We start from the raw sequence: 23,035 nt of genomic DNA on the forward strand, positions 1-23,035 counted from the left end.
CCTCATCTGTAAAATGGGAGGAGAGATGGTACTTACCCCACAGAGCTGTTGTGTAGATTAAATGTGAAGCCCTTTGCTCAGTACCCAATAAATAGGGAAGTTATTGTTAATTCTTACTCATATGTGATAAGCGAGGCTTCTGGAGGCAGAACCGAGGGCAGGGGCGTGGGGTGCGGCGGGATTTCTCCTTCTAGAACTTACAGAGTGACCATAATGTCTGTTCTCCTGTTTTTCCATCTGGAAATATGTTGCTGGGCAGACCTTAACATATGCACAGCGCTTTGCACTGAGCGCAGCATGTGGCTTGGGGGGTATTTGAGCACTGGTCACTCCCACCCCCAGCCATACCAACACCGTGCCGGGCACTGGGGGGTTCACACTGGGGGCTGTTCATCAGTGACCTTTGCCGGGCTTGTGGCAGAGGCTCATGGCCGCCTCTCCTGGGCAGGCGGGTGTCCAGCTGTCAGGGCCAGGCCGGGGCGGTGCTGGACATCTTCTCCCTGGGGCCACCTGCAAAGGGAGAGCCAGGAGGAAGGTGGAGGGGTAAGAGGGGCTGACCACTGACACCGACAATTGGATTAAAATTCCCTTTCAAGGCCTTGGAAGTTGTTAGTGACATGGACCCTGGCCTGGGGACCGCTGCCTTTCCATAGTAAAACCAAATTCTGTCTTCTGAAATCACAGTTGAGAGACACAGATGCCAAGGCTCTGCCTTCTGTGCGAGGAGGTGGTGAGAGGGGCCGGTCAGCAGCACGGTGGGGGTGGGGGAGACCTGTTGGCCGCTCTCCCTGCTAGATGCCCCAGGCTTCCCGCACATGATGGCCTTGGGGGGCGAGTGGGGGCCTTGGGAGTCTCAGGTGGTCTGGAGATCTTGGGTACCCACTGCTTGCCCCCCCCCCCCATTCCACTCACACACCGAACATAACCTGTCCAAACTGGCTCCCTTCATCTTCCTGGGAAACCCACCACTGGCCCTCCATTCACCTGCTGCTCCATTTGGAAGCTGGAGGTCATTCCCAACTCTTTCTCTCAGCTCCACACTGCATAGCTGACAGATGGTCACTTTTGTCAATTCTGTGACTTAAATGCATCTCAGATTTGCTGCTTGCTACTATCCTGGTCTGGTCGAGGCCACCCTCATATCTCACCTGGAAGGTTCCAACAGCCCGTGATGTTACCTTCTGTATTTCAGCCAGTACACATTGGGATTTTACAGAATCATGCCCCTCCTTAAATCCCTACCACGCCTGCCTGAAGCCTTTAGAAGAATGTCACATCCTTCCCATAGTGGACAAGACTAGGTACCATTTGCCCCTTTCCCCTTCCTTGCCTCCTACTGCCTTCCCCTCACTCCCTCGGTCTCAGCCACTCTGGTCCTTTTGGAACACACCCATCACACTCTGACCTCAGGGCCTTTGCCCATGCTGGCCCCTCTACTTGAGATGTTCTTCCCGATACAGTTTGCCTGGGTCTTCCTTCCTTACCATTTAGGACTCAACTTTCACATCACTGCCGCAGAGCAGCCTCCCCTGAGGCCCCACTCGAAATGAGTTTCCTTCCTCACTGCTGCTCCTTCTCATGACACCCAGCCCCTTCCACTTCTTGGGGTGCTCATCACCATTGGTCATTAGCGATCTATTCACGTGATGATTGAGTTTCTGCTCACCTCCCGCAGGAACATCAGCTGTGTGGTGGCCAGGGCAGTTACTCTCAACCCCTGTAGCTCTAGGCCCAGCACAGCGCCTGACACGTCGTAGGTACCCATTAATACTTACAGAATGGAATTGCTTTGCTGTGTACTTTGGACACAGTCCTTCCCTGCTGGGCTTTAACTACCCCGTCTGTAAGTAGTGGAGAGGGGTAGCTGGACTCAGTCACTTCTAACTTGTTCCCATCTTGGATATTTTTTGGCACCCCATATGTTACTTTGGGCTGGCTGGAAGGCTGGCTGTTACAGGTCATGTGCCCCACCCCCTTCCTTTGTGCTGTAGCCAGGCTGGGGCTCGGGGGGTCGACCGCGGCACCCCGGGAAAAAGAGACATCCTCTGTGCCAACTAGTGCATCCATAAAAATGGGCGCTCACTACCACCATCATGCTGCTGCTTCACAGCTTAGAGGCAGCGTGGCGTTGGGGCTTGAGCGAACCCTGAGTCAGGCAGAAGCGGATCCAGAGCCGGTCTCTGGCCCACCCAGCGAACACTGAGGTTAGAAGGGGTGCCGAAGGGCTGTGCGGAAGAGGGTACAAAGAATGGGCTCTGGGGTTCAGAGGAATTTGAATCCTGGGTCTGCTTCCTACCAGTTATGTGGCCTGAGGCAGCTTTTCTGATCCTTCCCGGGGCCTCAGTCTCCCTGTCTGTAAAATGGGACTACCAGTTGTGTCTGCTCACCAGGGTGTATGAGTTCAGTGAAGATCTTGCACGTGAAATCACAGTTGAGGGACACAGATGTGTCTGTGCCTGGCACAGGCAAGGTGCTCAGTAAAAGCTCCTTTTGTTATGACTAATAAATATTCCCTTAAAGATCGCTTTTTGCGAGGGAGAAGGAAACAGCAGAAGGAAACGTCTTTCTAGAAATTTCTTTCACCCATGGAAAGGTCTTCGGTATTTTCGTCCTAGCTGGAAAACCCTCACCCCTACACACTCAGCATCACCCTGTCCCCGTCCCTCCATGGTCCCCCTGCACCCGGTCTGGTCACCAGGTGACTCATTAGTTACTCCAGCTGGAGGGTTGCTATGGAGACTTCCTTATGCCGAAATTGCCCTGTGGCTGGGTGGACATCCGGTGATCCTGGCCTAGGGCGGAAGGGTGATGGCCAAGGGGACAAGGGGAGGCCCGGTTTGGAGACTCTGGGCATCCGTCCTTGCCATGCAGCTCGAAGGCGGATGCTGTTGGGGGAAGGGCCAGCAGGTGTTTCTGGGGTCAGATCGGCATTCTGTCTGCTCTCTGCCCTATGGAAGCTCATCTTGGCTCAGGTCTAGGAGAGGGTCCTGTCCTGACGGCCCTTTGGAATCCGAGACCCCTTGCAGATGTGCATTTTCCTGGGGGGGGGGGAATAACACCCTCTCTGACGTCGCCTCTGAGCCCTCTGGGGGTTTTCTGGCAGCTGGCCCTGTGCATCAGACTAACCTGGGGAAATTCAACAAGTAAATAACTTCTGGGTTCAACCCCCGGCAAGTCTTACTCAGTAGGTGTTCGAGGACCCCTGTGGAAACAGGTCAGGCTCTGATCAGCCACAGGGTCTGAAAGGGGGAGGGGCAGCGGCCCAAGGAATATCAGGGTGTTGTTGGCACAGCTGGGGGAGGGGTGCCTGGCCGCACGAGCGACAGCTGTTGACTATATATGTCTGGGGTGCAGCCAGGAGTCTCTTTTTAAAACACACACACACGTGTGCGTATGTATGATACGTGCATATCGGTACATAACGGATGTCTAAATTTTGCTTGATGTAGGCACTCTCACTTTCATGTTCTAGATGGTAAAACTGAGGTTCAGAGTGACAAGGGGCCTTCTTCCAGGTCAGTATCCAAAATGAAGCTCGGTATCGGATCCAAACTCCGGGCTGTTGTGCCTCATCACTGCCTCTCAGGACTCAGTGTTCCTGCCTGTCAAATGGGAACACTCCACTTGCCTTGACCACCTCCTGGGTAGACAGCACTTGGAGAGCGGGACCGGCCGTGGGGAACCGGGTGTGTGTGAGTCACCCCTCCTGACTGAGGGGGAGCTCCTTGGAGTCAGGGCTTGGGGCTGAGGTGGCCTGGGAGGGCCTGTTTGGTTTCGTTGACATTTCCGAGAGATGCTGGGCCTCACTGGTGCCCTGGCTGAGCAGACACAGCCGTCTCCCCCCAGGGACTAAATTTAGGATTCCTTGGCTCTTGGCTGGGCCTCCTCTTGTTTTTGGAAAGTCTCCATTTTGTTCCTCCTGCTGCCTGCGGGCGGCCGAAGCCCAGCCACGGCCAAATGACTGTCCTGCCTGCTCTCCACTCACGCTCTGGCCTGAATTGATCTTGTCGGAGTTAATTAGCGGCTGGCCTTGCAGGCCTGGCCTCCAGCGGGCAGGAGGGGCTGTGCTAAGGGTGTGCCAGGAGCCAGGGGGTCCCCTCCCCACACCCCTACTCACCGCCGCCTCAGGCAGAGGCCCTCTGAGGGAGGCTCTGGGCTTTTCTTTGGCACTTGGTGAGCAGATGCCTCCCTCTCCCTTTTCTTCTGAGCCCTGTAAAAATAACAAGTTAAAAGACCCTCAAGTTTGAACAGTAAAACCAAATACATGAAACCAAGCTGTTTCCATGTGGGGGCCACGGACTGTGAACACCCAAGTTTGAAACTTCCTCTCTTCGGAATTTATGGAAGCCTTGGAAACTTTTCCCTTTCCCTTTAAACATCAGAATTGGCTCAGGGCATTCTTTAAAAGCATAACCCTGGTGCCGCTCACAGCTTGATTTAATACAGCTTGAATACAATAGTAACTTCTGAACCCGGCTCTCTTCAGAGAGCAGGAAAGGTGTTTCATGACACCAGTAAGTAGGCTTTTTTTTTTTTTTTCTCCTTTAGCCAAGAAGTATATTCTAAGATTTATTAGATTCTCCGCTGCCCTCCCCCTAGTAACCCAGATTTTTGCTAGAAGTAAAGGAACCTTGCTCAGAACAAGTTCTTTAACTAGGGGCTAGAAGATGCGCGACCAGTCCTCTGGGGGAAATGTTGGCACTGAAACATTCACCAGTGCCCAGAGGCCGGCTGTTTTTATAGGCAGGCGGTTCACAGGTATTTGCTTCACAGACCAGAACCGCTCAGGGCCCCAGCTTTAAGAGCATCAGCAGGAGGGTAATTGTATTTTGGGGAGAAGGGGTGAAGTGTGGGGGTGGGTGGGATGTTGGTGAGGAAAGTCAGCTCTCCTGCAAAGGGAATCCGCTCTGGGTTTCTCGGGACGGATGGGTTTGCCGGCCTGCATTTCTGGGAGGGGGCATTTGACAAGCCAGCGGTGTCGTGACAGTGTTCCCCGAGAAAGAAGTCAGATTCCGGATCCGCCTCTGCCTCAGTGGTATGGGTCTCACGTCTGAGGGCTCCTTCCCGAGGGCTGCGGGGTCCGAGTTTGGCTTTTAGGGAGCCCCGGGGCTCTGGTGTTGGGAAGGGGGTTGTGTCCTTTCTCGTCTTCCATCTGGACTTAGCAGAAGCTCGGCTGGAGCCCCGCACACATGTTTTTTTTGGCTCTCATAGCATAAAACAATTATTTTAATCAGTTGCCAAAATCTAAAAATCAGGACATCTCACTTAAAAGTCCAGATATGAGAGGACTGAATTTTGGTGTGGTCACCACGTGTTACACCAGTTAGAGCGGGGCATCCATTCGGGGCAGAGGCGTTTGGCAAGGTCTGCGGACATTCTCAGTTGTCAGACTGGGCGGGGGGTGGGGGGGCGGGGGGCATCTGGTGAGTAGAGGCCAGGGGTGCTGGTAGATATCGAACAGTGCACGGGACAGCCGCACGACAAAATTATCTGGCCCCCGCAGCACCAAGGCTGACAAACCCTGCTATGGGGCAGCATCTGCAAAGCCCGCCAACTCCACTCCTGGCTTCTAGAAGGTTCTGAGTTCCTGAGATTGGTTGCTGGCTTCACAGCTTATTCCCATCTTTTGATCTTTTGTTCAGAGTTGGGACTGGATGCTGGTGTGCCTCCCTCCTCCCGGGGCCCTGCCTGGGTCCCCAGACAGATGGGTGCTTGGCGTGTGGAATGACCACTAGGCAAGCCTCAGAACAGAATGTACAGGAGCAGCTACCCCTGAAGGTGTTCGGCCCCTCCTTCCCCCCTTCTTCCTCAGGCAGCGAAGATGCAGACCCCTCAGTGGTAGCGGTTCCTGGTTTCAATGCCAGTAACTAGTGATTAATATGCTCATCGATCCACAGCTAAATTCCTGCGATCAAGCGGTGGTCTGGAGCGGAAGCGGTGCCTGTCCGTCCGTCATCATGCTTCTGGGTGTCTTTTGTGGACAGGGCTGGATTGGAGAGCTCAGTTTGAGACACTGGAAGTCGGCCTGAGAGAGGCTGCTGGTTGGCGTGTGACTCCCTGCAATTCGTGTTAAGGGGTCCCCAGAGGGGCACCCTGAGCTGTGGGAGGGACAGCGTCCGCACCCGCTTCGGGAAGAGCCCAGTGTAGTGGGAGGTGCAGAGAGGGATTCGTGGGAAAAGGTGTGAACTATTCCAGAGCAGGAGGGGGTGGTGGAAAAAACAGGAGCTTAAATCAACACCCAGTCCGCCTCTCCCTGCTGTGTGACCCTGGACCAGTCCCCGAATCTCTTCGTCCTGTGGCCCTCGCTTGTCAGTGGACATAGGGAATGACTTTCTGGCAGGTTGCTGAGTAGGCAGGATACACTCGGTAGGTAACTTTTTTTTTTTCAAAACAAGTTCTCATAAGTCATTGAAAAAAAGTTTTTAAGCGTTTATTGATTTTTGAGAGTGAGAGAGACAGAGCCTGAGCAGGGGAGCGGCAGAGAGAGAGAGAGACACACACAGAATCTGAAGCAGGATCCAGACTCTGAGCTGTCAGCACAGAGCCCAACGCGGGGCTCGAACTCACGGACCGTGAGATCATGACCTGAGCTGAAGTCGGATGCTCAACTGACTGAGCCACCCAGGTGCCCCAAGTCACTCTTGATCAAGGTGGTAGGCATAACTGAGCACCCAACGGTCTCCAAGTTCACCTCTATCTGGGGGCATTCAGGTGGGCTGCATGTAGGAGGTGGTAGCTGATCTGACTTAAGGCGATTTTTTTCTGCTTTGGTCGTTGCCTTGAGCTGCTCACTCTGGTGAGGACCTGTTTTCTTGACCCATGGCATTTTTTTCTTTCCTCTCCCATTTTAGATGGGGTGACCCTAGTTGTTGTAGCAAATAGACTCTGACGTTGGGGTGGCTCATTGTGCTAGGATTTTATTTATCGTGCATGTGCCAGGTATCTTGTTTGGAAGGTGACTCTTGCCCGGGCAGTGATTTAGTGGCCCAGGCTCTTTCCGTCTGATAGCTCAGGCTCTCCAAATCCTTCGCTTCTAGCTGGCAAAATTCTGGCGTGAATTCTTTCATTCATGAAAGAACGAAAAAAAAACTACCCACTCCTTAAGATCCCTGACTGTGAGATGGCCCGTGGCATGAAATCACATGGCCCTGCCCCAATACAGTGGGTGCTGGGAAATACAGTTCTGTCCGGCCAGCCACCTCCCAGTGACAAGCCCACACCGTGGAAGGGGAGCATGACACTTTGGGGGCAGGTGTCTGTCTCTCCAGCCCCCGCTCGCACCCTTGTATCCTTTGCAGGGTCTCTCGGTGCCTGGGCCTCCTTTTCTGCGGATTTCCTCTGCTGGCCACGTCTAGCTCCATGTTCCAGGAGCTTCTGCCCCTGCGTCCACGTGGAGTGGCATGTCCCCTGGAGGGCTGCTGGTGCGTTGCTAGGAGGGTCACACTCAGGTTCCGATTGGATGGCCACCCTGCATGCACTTCTTGCACTGCTGTGGCTGGTGGTCGGATTCTGAGAACCATTCCTCATGGTTCTGAGGATGCCCAGGAGGCCTTTCTGCAGGCCTGTGGTCCTGGGCAGCTGGGGATCCTGTTGGGGTACAGGACTAGGCTGTGACTGGGTCATGGCTTTCATGATGCCTCATCTGATCAAGTGTCTCTGGGGATGCATGTGTTACTAGGTCACCCTGGAGACGTTAAAGTCTGTCCATGGGCCTCATCTGTGAGAATGAAATCAACACGTACTCAAATAAAACCCTGGCTGCCCATGACACGGGCCACTCCGAGGGTCTACTGAGTCCCTCGCCGTGTAGTCGAACCTGCTACACACACGTGCCTTCAATCTGTCCCATGGGCCACTCCTTTGTTGGTCTCTCCAAGTTGGTTTTCTGTTTTTACTTTTGGCTTGAGAACATAGCGTATTTTTAAAAACAGACCTGAGTGTTATGGCACCACGATGGGTCTGTCTTCCTTCCTTCCTTCCTTCCTTCCTTCCTTCCTTCCTTCCTTCCTTCCTTCCTTCCTTTCACAGAGACAGAGAGAGAGCACACACACAGGCAGGGAAGGGGAGGAGAGAGAGAGAAAAAGAGTATCTCAAGCAGGCTCCACACTCATGGAGCCTGACATGGGGCTTGATCCCACAACCCTGGGATCATGACCTGAGCTGAAATCAAGAGTCGGACACTCAACTGACTGAGCCACCCAGGCACCCCCAGGTCTTCTTGGTGGCCTTGGCCTCTCATTGTGTGCCAGCTCACAGCTCACCCCTTCCTGTGTGTAACCAGGGCGAGCCCACGCAGAGGACGGGGCCTCTTGCTTGGGGTGGAGCCTTTGCAAAGGCAAAGCCTGCAATTTCGGAAGGGCCTCGGTACGTCTGATGTAAGCACAGGTCCACACCGGAAACATAGTACCCGTGCTGGGTGAATGCGAGACACAGCACCCGAGATAGCAAGAGTGCTCTCATCCCACAGTTCTGCCTGCCGACACCAGTTTGGTTAATGTTTGACTTCCTTCCTTTTGGCAGAGATTGCAACTGGGTGGCCTGAATCTTGTCCCTGGGAATATTCTGCTTGACCGGCTCAATTAGAAAACAAATGGATCAATGGCTTACAAATGGAGGTTTTCATTTACAAGCCCAGATTTCTGAGTTCTTGAAAATTGGAAAAGCTGGTAATACTAGCATCAGCTTCTTAACCTGGTACCGTTGAGCTGGAGCTGAGTGTGGCTGTGCCTTTGGACATGGTATACGCCTCCCAGAGCCCCGTGGCACCCGCCAACCCTGTTTCTCTCTCTGTGGCCCCTCATCATGGCTCTTGCCCGTGTTTTCTCATACACATAGGTTTCTCTTTAATCAGTTTTTCTAGTGCTTGCAAAGAAAAAAAGTTGCTATCAAAGATGGAGGGGGGAAGATGAACCAAGATGGTTCTCAGAAAAATGACAACGTATTGCTTCCTGGTGATGAAAGGTTCTATATGTTTCCTATGTGAATATTAAACATGGCCCACTTCAGTCATTTAAATAACCTAGCCCCAGTACTGCTTCCAATAGGACAGTATTTCCTCACTGCAGTATCCCGCTGGGAATTCTGTGGGGGTAAAAGATGCTATGCCCAAATAGGTTTGGGAAACAGTAGATCTAATAACCAATTAATAAGTTTCTTTGCTGCGGGAATTCTCAGTGCCTTTATTGTGCCGAGGCACACGACGGATCTCAAAATGGGGTTGTAATATAACCTGGTGTCCTTTCAGGTTGGTGGCCCGCTTCCCCATCTCCTCTGGCCAGGAGCCCTTTGGGAAGCAGAGTGGTCGGGTTTGAGTGCTCTCACACTGTTAAGTGAGGTCTCTTACGTTCACCCAGCCTTGCGTACTGCGTATCCCCCGCATGTACCTGCTCTTACGCTGGACGCACGGAGGGCCTCCCAAGGATACAAGCTTTGCTTTTGGTCTTCTGCCAACTCCCTACCGAGATTTTGAGTCCTCCTTGCTGTGTGGGGCCCCTGCCACTTGCTTAGAGGCAACTTGGAGTGAAGAGCTGTCTGAATGGCTACTGCCCAGTCCCTGTGGTCGGTTTGTAGCTCTGGGTCTTTTGTGGGCTTCCACAGAGCTGGTGGTTGTTTTCTGCTCCAGGATGACGTCGGGCTATTTTGCAACAGCTCTTAGTCACCGTGAGTCCACGAGGGCTCGACGAGTGGGATCTGGGGAGGGTGGAGTCGGGTGTGGGGAGATCACCCGGTTGATCTCGCTGAGCCGCGTGTGCCGTAAGGTGTATTTCTTGCCCGATGACGCATTCGTCTCTTTGCCCAGCCATAGTAAGGCAGCTCCGGGACCAGATGCCAGCCTTGATCTGTGGAGCTCCCTGGGCTGTTTGTGAGAAGGCCAGAGTGTGTTGCCTGCCCAAGGATGTCTCAACTAATTAGTCCATTAGAGCCGATGGGCCTCAGATCATGAATTTGGAGCTGTCTGCTAATTATGCCTTGAATGTGATTTTAGTTAAACGGTTAAGGGCTCCCCCCGGGCTGCCCTCCCTACAGCAGTCCCTCAGGCCTCTACCTAGAGCCCTTGCCAAGATGCAATTCTTTTTTGTCCTGGGAGAGAACCTCCCCACCCAGGGCCCAAGGGAGACTGGCTCTTGCAGGGGCTCAATTCCAGACCGAGGTCTTTGCAAACAGTATGGTGACCTCACACCTCCCGGACATCCCTGGGTATGTGCAGGAAACAGGAACAGTGGCCCTCGCTAGTCATGTCACACGTTCAGTCTGGAAGGGGCCTCTGGGCCTCCTGGTGACCCAGCAGGGATTCTGCGGTCCCAAGGCCGCTGCTTTCACCTTGCTGTTTATCCCAGAGCCACGTCTGGGGCACAACTTTTGGGGTTTCCAGCCCAGACGTGCCCTCAATGACCGCACTGGCAGCTCCGTGGAAGCTCCGGCCTCTGGCAGCCACACGAGACATTCGGGGCCAACGAGCAGAGCTGCCTGGCTGAGCCCAGTCAATCCACAGCATCGTGAGACATTAGACGGCGGTGGTTTTAAGCCACCAAGTTCGGGGGTGGTTTGCTCCACAACAGCAGAAAATCAAAACGGACAGGTAGCTTCGTGTCGGCTTGCGTGGAAGGAAGATGATGTGTCTCCTGGTATCCTGGTAGAGCGCTGCCTCGTAAGTGTGGGAGAGAGAAGGGCAGGACAGTAAGTGGTTTCGCTTGGGGGACACAGCGCACAGGTATGGCGCAGTGACCAGGGTCATGATGGCAGACGTGGCTCGATCCCTTCACGGGTCTTGTCAAGAGTTGTAGGATTCAAAGCCGCCTCTAACTACAGAAACCCTTTGAGAATCCCTCATTTAAAGGAAACCCCTTGATTTAATGTGTTTCTCACTCAAAACAGTATCACTGTTCACCCTGTGCCTCTCCTGAGGTTTATTTCCTATGTTAAAAGAGAATGGGCAGGGGAGCCTGGGTGGCTCAGTCTGTTAAGCGTCTTGATTTCCGACTCAGGTCGTAAGCTCATGGTTCGTGGGATCGAGCCCTGCATCAGGTTTTGCACTGGTGGTGCGGAACCTGCTTGGGCTTCTCTCTCTCCTTCTCCCTCTCTCTCTGCCCCTCCCCTGCTCGTGCTCTCTCTCTTTTTCTTTCTCTCTCAAAATAAATAAACATTAAGAAAAAGAGAGAGATTGGGCAGTGAGATAGTGTATATATATGTGTGTGTGTGTGTGTGTGTGTTTTAACGTATAACTATGTACTATGTATAAGTATATACGTAAGCATGTATATAAATAACTGTATGTATATGGTTAGCTCTTGCCGTGTAACAAACCACCCTATGACTTAGTGACTTAACCGTGAGTTACTCCTCATGCAAGTATGCTTTGGTTGTAGCAGTTTCATTGGTCTGGGCTAGGCTGGGCTGAGCTGGGTAGGGCTTGCTCATGCTTCTGAGGACAGTTGACAGGTCAACTGGCAGCTGCCTGGTCTGGAAAACAATGGACTGGGACAAGGTGACTCTCCTTCCCGAGCATTTCGCATTCCTCCAGCAAGTGAGCCCGGGCACATCGCGTCGTAGGGACAGAGGTCTAAGGCAGGAAGTGGAGTTCCCAAGTGCCTTATCAAGTCTCTGCTTGCGTCACGTTGCTGCAGTCCCATTGGCCAAAGCAAGTCACACGGCTAAGCCCAGATTCGGTGTGGGAGGACACCACCGAAGGGTTGTGGGTTGAAGGGAAGGGTGGACAAATCGGGACCGTTAGTACATCGGCTCGATGCAACTGGGCTGAGGGATCTTTTTTCCTGCCCACAGGTCCCAGAGCTGCTACTCTCCAAATAGGTGATTTAGTCATTACTCAGCCTGTGTCTTGGTTTTCTCATCTGTAGAATGGGCATAATAATAGAAGGAATGTTGCGAGGGTTTAAAAAGAAGATACATGTAAAGTCTGTGGCACAATGTCTGGCACAGGGTAAATGCCAGCAATGATTACAATTATCTGCCAACTTATAAGTGACCCTGTGTCACAGGCACATGGCAATTGGTAGCTACTGGGGCTGATTGGTTTCTCTTCTTTGGCCTCTGAGGATAAACTAGGGGCCGGTTCTATCTAGGATGGTGCCTGCTGAGCCCATCTTTCCCTAACTCTGGGCAGGAGGGCCTTGTGACACCCCAGAGCCTCTCCTGTAGCACCTGTGTCCCTGAAGGCTCCAGGCTGTCGTCTGTAGATGGTAGCAAGTCCCAGACATCAGGAACAAGGGTGCCCAGGCTGACTGCACAGAGCCTCCTGATGAAGTGATCTGCTGGGGGGGCCCAGGCCGTGGCATTTTCCCCAGCCGCCTTCCCCCCCCCCCCCCCCCCGCCATAAGAATCGAGGAGGCTCCCAGATTCAGGATATGCTGCTCCCCTTTGTTTCTTTTTCCTCAAAACTTGGCCTGTTCTGGCATTTTGTTCCAGGGGAAACCTGTCATTAGATTCAGATTTTGACCACGCAGTGCCTGCCACCACTCAGGCACCAGGGGGACCAAGAGGGGCGGCCACAGCCCCTCACTGTACCACACATGTGGCTGGCACAGGGCCCGGGGACACTGGCAATTCCAGTTCGGTCCACTCAGGGGCTGGATGGGGCCTCGGTGGGAGTGTAGGAGAAAGTGTCCCAGCAGCTGGGCTCTGTCAGCCTCGTGGAGACGTGGTCCCCGCCAGCCAAGGAATGCTGGGTCTGAGTCGGGGATGAGGCTGCCTTGGAAGCACATCCCGGGCCCTGGAAGAATCCGAGCGCCCTGGGCAGCAGGCCCGACTGGGGACTTGGGGCCGGAATGCCAGGAACCGAAAGCTGGCCTGACTTCTGAGGCTTGTGGAGCTGGCTCTCCAGAGGCCTAGCTGCCTCCAAGATCCAGCCGCCAAGCTTCTGCCCAGGCGGTGCCTTCCCCTCCTCCCCAGCGCTGTCCTCTTCGGCCTTGCTCCGTGCCTCAGCACCCCCCCTCCCCCCCCTCCCAGGGCTGCACAGTGTGGCCCGTGCTGATTTTTCTTCTCTTCTCTCCAGCTAGAATCTGGTTAAAGTAATAAAAATGATAGCAGCAGGATCACCAGTGATAACAACTACCATTTCTCGAGAGACTTCCGTCTGCCACGGACATGCCAGGGGTGCTAGGCTCGTTATTTCATTGAGTCTTTGTGCTACTTAATGAACGTAGCCGGTAAAGCTGGCCCTTCTTTGGAGTTATAAGGACGTTTCTGTCCGCTTCTTGTGTTTATTCATCGGATGTGCTCGCTGTGTGCCTGGTGCAGTTCTAGGTATGTGTCCGGAGTTAGGTGCTGTTACTCTCTGCATGTTCCAGACAAGGATCCGAGGCACGGTGTGGTCAGTTCATGGGTGGACCTGGGATTTCAACTCCAGCGGGCAGGCTCTGACCCTCGGCCGTGCTATGTGCCTCAGAAAAGATTTCCATGGCCTGACATTTTAGGAGACAGGTCCCCATCAGAGTTTTCCATTTTCACTCTGTTCCGTGACAGGCTGGGTACAAATTGCAGTTACTTGAAGACGCTTGTGAATAGTCTGGTTAGCCAAGGCGTTGGGCCATGGGCGAACAAATAAGGATCTTCTTCAAGGGTTTTTTCCTGTTTGCCAAAGCTCGGGTCACGGAGCCACAGAGGTATCTCCTTGCTTCAGAGGGAGTGAGGGGTGTCTGCCCGCCTCCCCACCCATCCCCAGCCAGGGGTCAGTTAGTTCTACTTACTCTCTGAGGACCACCCATGCCACACGTCGGATCCAGGATGGAGATCTTTGGGCCGGAGGGTTAAAAATAGGCTGTATCCTCTGTTCAGACTCTTAAAGCCAGAGACTTCTCAGTCTCCCAGGGGCCACTGTTATCTACACCCAGCCCTTGGTGGGAAAGGGGGACATTCTGGTCTGCCTAGAACCCTGGGATTAAAGAGGAAGTTCCCACCTGTCAAGCCTGACTCCTTCATAAAGTAGGAATCCTCTCCAGTACATCCCATACAGAAGGCCACCCAGCCTCCGCTTGACTACCTCCTGTGACAGGGAGCTCATTATCCTGAGTCGCCTCTTTCTTTGTTGGAAGGCTTCAGCTCCCGGAAGGATGGAGACTCTCGGCCCTCCCGGCTGTGAGTCCTGCTCTGCCTTCAGGAGGCACCCAGAATTGGCCTTCTTCGTCTGCTGAAGGGTGTGAAGGCAGGAAGCTGGCCTCTCCCACCATCCCTCACAGGTCATCTAGAGCCCTCAGCTGCTCCTTGAGTTCTGAACCTCTCCCATTGTGTTATCAGTTCTACTGCTCTGAAGCTGTGTGCCCTGGAGTAAGTTACTTAGCGTCTCTGAGTCTGAGTCTACGTCTTACAGTCTGCGAGATTTTGTCTTAATATAAAATAGAGTCCTTACCTTAGACTTCTTGGCTGTGGTAAATGAGTTTGTGCATATAAAGTACTTATACAGGGCTTGCTGAGTAAATAAATATCGGCTCTAATTATGCAGTCATCTTTCTGGTCGTCCCCAGACCAAGCCTTCTCAAACTTGAATGCATATATGAATTATGTGGATTTCATGTAAGTGTGCAGATTCTGATTTAGTAGGTCAGGCGAGGCCCGAGACTCTGCCTGACAACTTCCCAGACTGTATGGAGACTGCTGGCCCTCAGCCCACTCTTTGAATAGCAAGGCTAGTGTAGTCATGTCTTCTTTATGAATGCAACTTCGTTTTCCAGGTAGGAAAACTAGATACCCTCTTCCAGTGATGCCGGAATCATCACCTCCCGTGATATAGATGCAATACTTGCAGTAATGCAACCTAACGTTGTATTACTTAGAGGGGGGGGAAGTACCATGTTGGATCACAAGGTAACCTTTGTCCTCTGGCTTCCAGTCTGAACCAGTGATTTATGGAAAAATTGTCCTGTGGTTTGCATTTATCTTTCATGGATCTGAAGGAACCTGAGGATCTTTGAGGGACGTGCCTCACCTCTGGAATTCTCTCTGCTCCTGAACCTGGGACGTATCGTCTGACTAGCCAAAGCTAGTCAGTGAAGGGAGTTTCTCAGGGTCCCGTAGAGCGGAGCTCCTCATGACAGGGGTGGCCGGCTCAGGCGGGTCATGAGTGAAGCAGCCTGGTGTGGGTGATGGGTCGGTGCCCTGCTGCTAATGGGATTCCAGAACGTCCTGGTAACTTCCGCACACGGAGAGGACCACCTACACGTCTTCGCAGTTTCACTGCTCAGTTCATTCAACTTCCATAATAGAGAAACCGATTTGTCTTAAAGCTTTAAATGCTGATTTCAAGTTGAATTCCCATAAACAAGTGGGACAGAGAATACAACTTTAGAATGGCAGACCAGATCCCCTAACAGCAGATACATTGGTTATCAACTTATCAGTGCACATACCATTCAACTCCTTCCAAAGCTGTGGTGGTACTGTAACTTTAACCTGTGTTTCTTGGTGCCTTATCTGACTCTTCTGGACTTTGATCTGCTCTGGGCCGAAAGGAAGTGGCAGTCCAGCCTGGTGGTTAGATCTAGCATAGCCTGGGGCACCAGGTGGCTTGGGTTTGAATCCCAGCGCTGCCATTTCTTAGCCACTTGGTCACGTTTCTTAACTGCTTTGTGCCTCAGTTTCCTCATCTGTAGAACGGGGAAAATACCAACGTCTACCTTGTAGTTGTTGTCAGCATGAAATGAGCTCATAAACGCAAAGTGCTTCAGAGGGTGTCTGGCCCATGGTGCCGCACAATGTTTGGTGTCCTCCTGTTATGTTGTGATCTCATTGTGGTGAAATCTAGCATTTCCCAGAACCTGACATCACAGGACCTTGATTGTTGACTAGCTTATTCCTGGTGAGTCTTGGGTCTGGCGGCTTTTGCCAAGATGATTCAAAGTCAAGCTCTTGTTCTTCCAGCTAAGCTGCCTTCCCCCCTCCCCCCACTACTTAGAAAAGTACTTACTGCAGAAAATTTCCATCATATACAAAAGTATAGAGAATATGGAAATGAATTCCCTTGAAACAATTAGCCAGATAGAACAACTAATCAACTTTCTTGACTTTTTTTTATTAGAGAAAGAGAGAGAGAGAGAGAGAGAGAGAGAGCACAAGTGGGGGAGAGGGGCAGAGACAGAAAGGGGGGGGGGAATCTCTGCTCAGTGTGGAGCTCGACGCGGGTCTTGATCCTGCAACCCTGAGGTCATTGCCTGAGCCCAAATCAAGAGTTGGATGCTCAACCAACTGAACCACGCAGGCGCCCCTCTTGACATCTTTTTTAAGTGTTAAACTTCACTTGTGGCATCATAGAGCTTTTTAAGGCTATGTCGTCCTCCTAGGTTTTCTTACTTATTTAAACTTAAAAAAAATCTTTTTATTTTTATTTTATTGTGGTAAGAACAGTTAATATAAGGTATACCTTCTTAACAAATTTAAAAAAATTTTTTTTAACGTTTATTTAGTTTAGAGAGAGAGAGAGAGAGAGAGAGAGAGACAGAGCATAAGTGGTAGGGGCAGAGAGAGAGGGAGACACAGGATCCGAAGCAGGCTCCAGCTCTGAGCTGTCAGCACAGAGCCAGACACGGGGCTCGAACCCACGAACCGCGAGATCATGACCTGAGCTGAAGTCAGACGCTTACCTGACTGAGCCACCCAGGCGCCCTCCCCCACGGCCCCCCGCCTTAACAAAATTTCAAGCGTACAGTACAATATTGTTGACTATCGATCCAATGTTGTACAACAGATCTGTAGGCTAATTCACTGACTTAACTGACACTTTATGCCAGTTGAATGGCAACTTCCTATAACTTCTTCCCCCAGCCCCTGGCAACCACCATTCTGCTCTTTGAGTCCATGAATTTGCCCATTTTAGATACCTCACGTAAGGGGAATCATGCAGTATTTGTCCTTCTGTGACTGGCTTATTTCACATAGCATCATGTCCTCGAGATTCATCCATGTTGCTGGATATTGCAGAATTTCCTTCCTTTTTAAGGCTGAATAATATTCTATTGTATGTGTATACTATGTTTTCTTTATCCATTCATTTATTGATGGAAATTTAGGTTGTTTCTATATGTTGGCTATTGTGCATAGTGTTGCAGTGAAAATGGGAGTGCTAATATATCTTCGGTATCCTCATATATTTAAAATGCTCAAAGAAGACGGGGTGCCTGGGTGGCTCAGTTAGTTGAGCGTCGGACTCTTCAGGTCATGATCCCGGGTCATGGGATCTAGCCCCACGTTGGGCTCTGCACTGAGCATAGAGCTTGCTTAAGATTCTCTCTCTCTCTTCTTCTGCCCCTTTCCCCTACTCACACATGCTCTCTCTCTAAAAAAAGAAGAAAAAAATAAAATAAACTAAAGTGCTCAGAAAAGAAAACTGCCAACCAAGATTACTATACCCAGCAAAATTGTCCTTTAGAAATGAAAGAGAGATAAAGTCTTTCCCAAACAAACAATAGCTGGGATCGGGGGGACACCCGACCTGCCTTATAGGAACGCGGAAGAGGAGTTCTTCAAGTTGCATTCAATAGCAATGCAATAGCATAAGAAAGTATAAAACTCCTTAGTAAAAATGTACAAATACAGAATACTGTAATGGCAGTGGGTAAATCATTTTGAATTCTATGAAAGTTATAACATAAAAATATGAAAAATAGCTATAAAAATGTGTTAATAGATAGACAACAGATGTAAATAGGTGTAATTTGTGTAAATAGATGTAAATTGTGACAACAGTCACCTAAAGTTTGGCTGGGAGGGAGAAGTAGGTGTTGAATTTCTTCATGAAATTGAACTCAAGCTGTTAGCAGCTCAAACTACACTGTTAGGACTATGAGATACTTTATGTAAGCTCCATGGCAATCACAGAGAAAATTTTAAAATGGCACAAAAGAGAAACAGAAAGAAATCAAAGCATGTCAGTCCAAAAAAAATCACAAAACACAGAGGAAGACAGCAAGAAGGGGAAAGATGGACAGAAGAGCTATAAGAATTAACAGACGACATGAAAAAAATGGCACTAGCGAATCCTTCCCTGTCAAGAATTAAAGGCAAATGGATTAAATTCCCCAATCAAAAGACCCAGAGTGGCTAAATGGATTTAAGAAAATAACTGGATTATGTGCTGCCTACAAGAAACTCAGGGGGTTTTGTTTTTGTTTGGGTTTGTGTTTCTGAGGTCCAGCATGCTCCGTACGGAAGTCCTGGGTGGCCAGCACTCCCAGCTCATTCCACTGGCCCAGTGGAATATCCGCCTTTGGCATGAGAGGTCCAGTGCAGCCTCGGAAGAGGCCCAGTCCTTTCCAGGACTCTTGGGCTCAACTTCTCGTCTCCCATATCAATCCTTCTGTGTTTATTTTTATTTACTAAGCAAACATTTATGTGGGGCTTCTGATAAGCCAGGCACTAAGTGCTTTGCAAATATTGCTTTAATCATCACAGCAACTCCAGGAGGTTGATAATATCATTTCCCTGCAATACAAAGGAGGAAACTGAGGCACAGAGGAGTTAACAGCTGGAAGGTGACAGAACCAGGTGGTCTGGGGCAGAAGCTGGGCCCCACCTCACTCAGCGATGCTTCAGGCTCCTTGTGGTGCAGTTATGAGCTCACGGCCATTAGGACTCAACCTATTGTAAAATTAGCCCGCTAGTCATTATTTTTGGAGATGCACATTGTCAAGCTGAGGCTGCTGGGGTCCTTCCTGGGGTGTTTCATGCAGGTATGTGTCTGCTGTTTCTCAGTCTTCGAGCCACACATCACTTTCTGTCTGGGGTCACCGCAGCACTCCTGGAGCAGGGTGTTGGGGCTGAGGGACATGTTCAAATCTCATAAATCTTTCCTTTGCTCCTGAGACAGACAGTCCTGAGAGACTGACCTGCCTGGTGGCTTTGTGAGTGGTGACGGTCCTATGAAGCGGCCTAAAAAGAGCAGAGGAAGGATGGAGGTCTGGGCCTCGCTGAATTGACCCTACCATGAGGCCATGGAATCATGGCCTGCTATAGCAGGAAAGCCTTTGGAGACACCCTCTTGACTCCTCTCTTTATACAAATGGGGAAACTGAGGCAGAATATGACTTCCCAGGCCAGCGTTTTTTTTCCTGCCATAACCGTTTGTGTCCCGGTGAGCAGGACTGGGAAAGTAGGGCAAAACAACCGGGACCTGAGTTGGTTGGAAAGAGGGAGCCACTGAAGGCTGCAGAGCAGGGGAGGGATCCCGTGGAAATAAAGAAGTAGTGTGCCATCCGGATTAGGGTGTGAGCCAAGGAGCTAGTCGGCAAAACATTTTCCAGGTAGCTGACCTCAGCCTAGGAGCCCGGCCGAACCAAGAAATGAGGCGGGCGAGGCCGCCCCGGGGTAGGCCGGGAGAGCTGTGTGGGCGGGGGCCCGGCAACCCAAGGGGACGCTGTCTGCTCACGAGTAGAACAACCCGGGCTGTGTGTGGGATGTCATGGCCTCAGTTTCGGGTTGGAGAGGCCCTTTGCACCTGCCCAATTTGCATTCTGGGCAGCGACTTGGCCGCCGCTGAGGACAGCTGGCTGAGGCTGCAGGGAGACGCCGGGCCTGTGTTTTGAGCAGGAGCCAGGGCTGGATTCTGGAACAGGCAGCCGGCCCAGGTCCAGTCCACACTGGCCCCTGATCAATGAAAACTGTCGTAGGGCCAGCACATTGCCGCCGTCACCGCCTGCGGGACGCTGGGCTGGGCGGGGCCTCCCAGGGCTGCGGTCCCCAGAGCCCTCGGCTCTGAGAACATTATCAGCGTGTCCTGGCCTGCCAGGGGGCGGGGGCGGGGGCGGGGGCGGGGGCGGGTCCCACCCCTGCCCCATGCCCTCCCTGCTCCGTGATTCACAGCCCCGTTCGTCCCTGCTGGCCATCTCACCCACGACGGTCCCGCCGACACACGGAAGAAACACGAGACCTGCAGACAGGAGGCACAAGGAGAGTTAGCTGTTCACTTTTTTGGCTTATGTTTTACGCCTTCCAGGCACTGTGCCAGGTCGGTAGGGCCTTCAGTAGTGAGGAAATGTGGGGTCCCTGTCCTCCATGCGCTTGTCTAGCCTTGTGGGGAGACTGGCGATCCACAAGTAGTCGTACAGAGCGCCGAGGGCTTCAATGGTGGTGGGGGGGGGGGGGGCCCACAGAGTGCGGGGCCATGCCGAGACTGGGGGGGTCCTGGGCTGGCTTCTTCCCCTGGAGGGAACATGAAAGCTGAGCTGGAAGAGAAGGAACGAGGTGGCACCTAGGTGGAGAGAATAGTGGGAGTGGCCTGGGCAGAGGGCAGTGATGGGGAGACAGGGTGGAAGGCATTGACCACGGGGGTGGGTGCAGGTGGGCAAGGTCAGTTGCAGGTAGGGCTACTGCCGACCCATTTACCCATGACACTCCTAGTCACTCCTGTTGTCCTGGCCTGGTTATTAATAGCTCCCCCATTCACTCTCAAAAGTGACCTGGTTTGGGCAGAAAATTGTATGGCTATAGACACAGATACAGTTCGTAGTATCCTCGTTTTACAGACGAGGAAACTGAGGGTCCCAGAGGCTCGAGGAAGTAGGGCAAGGCCCTGGAATGGGACGGAGCTGGGATGGGACCAGGGCCTGTCTGACTTGAAAGCCCAGGCTTTCCCATAATCCCATGCCACCTGCCACAGTAAAGTGTAAAGTTAGAGACACAAGCAACTGAAATATTTGCTGAGCGTGACTCCACACAGCATCGTGCCAGGGTTGGTGGATGGCGTCAGAGGAGGCCGGATTGAGCAGCACTCATTCAGGGGCCTGTGACAGAAAACAAGCTCAAACTGGTCTAAGTAAAAAGGGGTGATTTAGTGGTTCATGTAATTGAAAAGTCGAGGGAGAGGACTAGCTTCAGGCATAGTTTGATCCAGGCACTCAGACAGTGTTGTCAGGACCCATTTTCCATGATTTCACCTCCTGGTTCTGTTTTCTTTTGTGTTGGCTTCTTTCTTAGACAGAATCTCTCTGTGAAGAGGTAAAATGTTTTCCTCAGGGTCAGATTCCCACCCTCACATCTCATTAATGTCAGCAGAAAAAGAGAAGCTGTCGAAGAGAAGCATCTCTTTGACCCAAGCTCGGGTCATGTGTCTGGCCTTGACCAATCGCTATGACCAGGGATGTGCAGAGTTCTCACTGATCGGGCCTGGAACATGTGCCCACCCTTCTGGTTAGGGGGACAAATCAACCCTGTCCATACCTCATGAGTGAAAGTGGTGGAGGGCTAGGATTTCTAGGTAATATATAGAACAGCTAGTTTTATGAATTTCAGATAAACAACATTTTTTTCCGTAAGTATATCCCAAATGCTGCATGAGTGCATCTGAGATTCAGATTTGAGTGTCCTGTGTTTTTATTTGTGAAGTCTGGCAAGCCTGTGGAGGGGTGGCTCTCCAGGGAAAATCAAGGTGTTACCAGAAGAAGGAGAAATGGATGTTGGGGGGGATGGGGTGGGGAGTTGTTTGTCCAAATCACAGGTGCTCACTACGGAGACAAAGAGAGGGATATAAACCTTCCCTCAGCCTTGGATTTCTCCTGAAGGTACATCTGTGAATCCAGCCCCAAGAGCTATGGACGTTCAGTGAGAGAAGGTCCCTGGAGGATGAAGTGCTCAGGAAGGGCTCCCTGTACTTGAGTTAGGCCCCAGAGATGGAGAGAGGTGCATATTGACATGGGGGTGGGGTGAGTGGTGGGTGGGAGAAAATGTCTGTTTCTGTCTGCCAGTGAGACCTGAGTCCCAGCATGGGACGCCTGGCTCCTCATGTTGCTGGACTGGCTGTGGGGTGATCCCTTTGTCTGAGACTAACCAACATGCTGGTCGGCCTGTCTGCTCCCTGTAAATTCACCAAACGTGTCCAGATTCCTCCAATCAACTGGTAGTTCAGTGAAGAGCCATCAGGTACCACAGAAGCAGAGCCTGAGACAAGGATCATGTGCAAGTGATTCACGAAGGATGTTCTCCCAGGGCAGATCAGGAAGGAAGGGGAGAAAGCACGGCAAAGGGAAGGCAAGCTATGTGCAATTTCAGGAAAAATCTTGGTCTGAGCCTTATCCTGCAAGGAGCTCTGGAAGGTAACTTCTGGCTCAGAGTTGGCCCGCACTGGAGGTGAGGAAGCGGGGCTCAGGGCCACCTGGCGGAGGGCGGGATTGTGGCGGGGGGAGGGGGGCAGTTCTCTGAAGTCCTCTGAAGACGCCTCCCAGGGGTGGGCCGCCAGTGGGGAAAGCTTCCTGAAGGTGGGTGTGGGTAGCATGTGGAAATGGCAAGGGATCGAAATAGGGGCCATAGTCAAAGGGTCTCGGGAAGTTGGAGAAACCTGTGCACTGCGAGCACTTCAAGGGGCTCCCGATGCGAATCGGCTGCAACGTTTGAGAAATCCCACAGTGAGGAACCTGGGATCCTCCCCAAACTGCACGAGCCATAGAACCCTGCCTGTGGGGACACCGGTCTGAGTCTGCACTTGCTGACCCGGGGCACCCGCTCCCTGCCTTCTGGTGGAGTGGAGGGGCTCTGCTTTTTATTTCTGGCCCCTGTTGGGGGGACTGACCTTTGTTGGCTCTTGCGGCCCGCTTTGAGTGTTCTGGATCCTGAATGTGGCTGTGCCACGCTTTGCGACTGGGGGCAAGCGCTATCTCCTTTTGAGGCCTGAGTTTCCCCATGTGTCCTCCGAGAGGTTCTTAACCTGAAACGTTCGCAGAAAGGTTCAGCGTGCAGTTTTGTTTGTGTGGCATTTTCCTGGGGGGCCAGTCTTCAGGGGGTGTGGACCTTCCCTCAGGTCAGAACCCCCGCACGAGGGCTCGGGTGTGGCCCGGATGCCTGCGGTCTGAGGGGCTGCCTGTACACGTCTGCAGGCCACTCTTCCTCTGCGTCCAGGAACATGCGAGATGTCGTGTGTCAGGAGCCCTGGCCTTCCTCTCGGGGGTCTTGGTTCCTCCCGACTGTGCTGCGTGTTCCTGCCTCCCCTTTCACAGCCTAAAAGCCTTCTCGTCTATAAGGGGGTGAGTGCTCCCTCTTGACCTCTTGGGGTACAAGGTGAGTCAGACGACCCGGGGACCGCAGTGGGACAAGGTGCGATGGA

General features: G+C 52.2%; 1 protein-coding gene across 2 annotated transcripts in view; it reads left to right on the forward strand.

Annotated features, from left to right (window-relative positions):
- NKD1 (NKD inhibitor of Wnt signaling pathway 1) overlaps positions 1–23,035 on the forward strand; it is an 83,475-nt gene that overhangs the window by 20,026 nt on the left and 40,414 nt on the right. The window lies entirely within an intron of this gene.

This window comes from Herpailurus yagouaroundi, unplaced genomic scaffold, assembly GCF_014898765.1.
Source record: "Herpailurus yagouaroundi ecotype Mexico unplaced genomic scaffold, PumYag 190, whole genome shotgun sequence".
NCBI lineage: Eukaryota > Metazoa > Chordata > Mammalia > Carnivora > Felidae > Herpailurus > Herpailurus yagouaroundi.